The sequence below is a fragment of the Phacochoerus africanus genome, chromosome 11 (genome assembly GCF_016906955.1).
Source record: "Phacochoerus africanus isolate WHEZ1 chromosome 11, ROS_Pafr_v1, whole genome shotgun sequence".
NCBI lineage: Eukaryota > Metazoa > Chordata > Mammalia > Artiodactyla > Suidae > Phacochoerus > Phacochoerus africanus.
The window spans coordinates 133,840,788-133,843,698 of record NC_062554.1 but is presented as its reverse complement, the minus strand read 5'-3'; positions in this window follow the sequence as shown (position 1 = coordinate 133,843,698).

Below are 2,911 nucleotides of genomic sequence, written 5' to 3'. Positions count from 1 at the left end.
GGAATAAATTCTCACTGACTAGAGAAGGATAGTTTGAGCACCAGGAAGGCTAATAACTGCAAAGGATTGAAATTCACAACAAATGAATTCACATATGAATTCACATCTCATTATTTTCAGATTGACAAGTAGAAGGAAAAAAAATCAAATATCTATTGTTCTTCTCCTGTATGATCTGTATTTCAGGAGCATTAAACAGATGAGGGAACATTTCTCTTTTGAAAAGCATTATGACTCACCAATAAAGAAGGACTCGTACAATTAGAATGTTGCCATTTTGCAGCCCCTAATTCAGGTTGCCAGATTTAGCAAATAAGAGCAGAGAACTCCACTTCAATGTACATTTCAAATAAAAAACAAACACTTGCTCAGTAAAGTCTATTTGACATAGACTTACCCTAACCAATCATTCATTGTTGATCTGAAATTCAAGTATAACTGGACATCCTGCATGTTGTTTGGCAACCTGGCCACAAGTTAATACATCTAGACAATGATACTGCTAACACCCCTGCAAAGAACCAAGCAGCTCTTGTGAACCTCCTGATCCCATAGCTGGTGAGGTAAGCTTGTCAAATTATTGAACCCGAATTACTGAGGTAGCCTTGTCAAATTATTGAAGTCTGCACATCTGACTATCAAAGTACAGGAAATATAAAGGGATAGAGGAACGTGCTAAATAATATGCAATCAGCAAAATCCAGGCTGTCAGGAACTCTAGACACGAATGGCCCACTCTATGACTAAGACGATGCAAGGAGAAACACAGTAAAAAAGAACAACCGAAGGAGGCGCCTACAAATTAAAAGAGACGTGAGAGAAGAATCAACCGATTGCAATGTGCAGACTTTTTCATATCGTTTCCAACAGAGAGAGAGAAGACCGTGATTGGTATTTGATATCATAGAATTACTTTATATTTTGGGGGAGGACGGTGATAATTCTATTATGAATATTAACTTCTTGAAAGAGGGCTCCTTTTTAAAGATGCCTATGAAATCTTTAAAGATTAAGTATGATTTGCTTCAAAATCATCGGGGGTGGGAGTGGAGTGGGTGGAGTGTACTTGCAGCTCTATGAGTCATTCATTTTGGGATCTTGACACACGAGGGCTCATTATACTGATATTTATGCTTTTGTATACACAGTGTATACAGTTATTTATAGCACATTTTTTTAATGAGGAAGATCTCTGTTGATTGATGCAATGGGATAGGAATATTCTAGGTGCTTTACTTGTATTAGCTCATTTCATCTCATAAAGTACGAAATTAACCCTGTTTTATAGATGAGGGACTGAAGCACAGACAGGTCGAGTAAGTTGCCCAAGGACACGCGAGAGCAGATGGGCGGGGAGGGCCAGGGTCTGAATTCAGGTAATCTGACTCCCTGAAGTCTAAGCCCAGGATCTTCCGCAGCAAGCACCTAAACCAGCTGCTCTGGCTCTCTGGCTCTCTGGTTACCAACGCAGCCTCAAGCCGTGCTGCTGGCAGTGACTGTTTTGTCCTTGGTGGTTCCTGTGTTGCTCAGGCATTCCAGCAGGAGGTGGACCAGTTGACTAAATGGGGCTTCCGCTCACGTCTAATTACCGGGTTCTAGGACTCCAAGTAGTTTGCTGCCCCGCTAGAGTGACTGTCCTGAGAATGGGACGTGGCAAGGCTTTATCTTCAGGAGCTGTGAAGGCTGCTAGGAGGTTAATCCGTAACCCAGGATGGGGCAGCACAGGACAGGGAATATCCACAGAGCCTAGAATTCCTCTAGGACCCTCGAGGAATCAACTACATCCCTCTAGACCCGAGATCGTCCCTTTCTTTGGAAGACCCCTTGGTCTTTTGCCTTCCAAACCTCTTTGAGAACAAGGATTTGGGGACCACACGCAGAGGAGCTGCCCAGGTGGATTTGGAGGGCAATAAAGCAGGGGCTCTGAAGCTTTGCAGGTGTGCTGGCTTTATCACTTACAGGAAGGAAAGATGATTTCATGGGCAAGGTTGCTGCTTTTTTTTTTTTTCCCTTCAGATTGGGGACAATCTTATAGATTGGCTGACACATATGTCCTATTTTTCATAACTCAGAACTATCTTTGGAGCTGCCAAGAGTCAATTCCAACTTTCTGTTTGGATAAGATGGAGGTTTCAAAGGAAAGTTTTCCTTGGCAAAGTGTATGTCTTGGCTGGAACAGTCCAATGATGAAAATACCCAAGACCAAAGGCAAGGCGAGGCTGCTTCTCATTATTGCAGTCAAGCTCCTTGGGAAGAGGCCTCGTGACATGCCTTGGATTGGAAGCAGGCAGTGTTTCGATTGGCATCTCAGGGGAAAAAGAAAGAGATCATTTCTCTGCTCTTTGGTGGACTTTCCCCTTTACGGAAAGGTAATTCAAGTCTTTGGTGACTTTGGAAGTTTTCCCACTGGAAAATTCCCACTGATTTTTGGTATTTGACTTTTTCTGGAGCCCTGAGAGTGGTCTGGAGGGAGCAGAGCCATGTGCAGGCAAGAGGCACTGGCCGAAGCGTTGCGTGGGACTTGCCCACATGCCTCGGAAGCAGGCTCTGGCTTTTCATGTGAATCGAACTTATTACCAACCAATGAAGAGCAACCTGGGCCGCCAGCAAAGAGCAAGTCAGAAATCTCTCCAAGGCTGAAAATCCCAAGAAGTATAAGCAAAGTCAATGAACTCAGAGGTGGGGAAGGTGGAGGAAGAACAGTATTTCCCCCTTTTGGGGTTGGAAGCGGGGATGGGGGGGAAACAGTTTTGAGATGCTGCCTGGGCATTTAATAGTGGGACAACCCTCCTCCCTCTGAGTCTGGGTGTTTAGATAAGGACTTGGGCTTAGGATTTTTGCCCCACATTCCCTGGGACACCTTCTAAAATAACCATTTAGACTTGAACCCATGAAAAGTCAGCAATCTCCA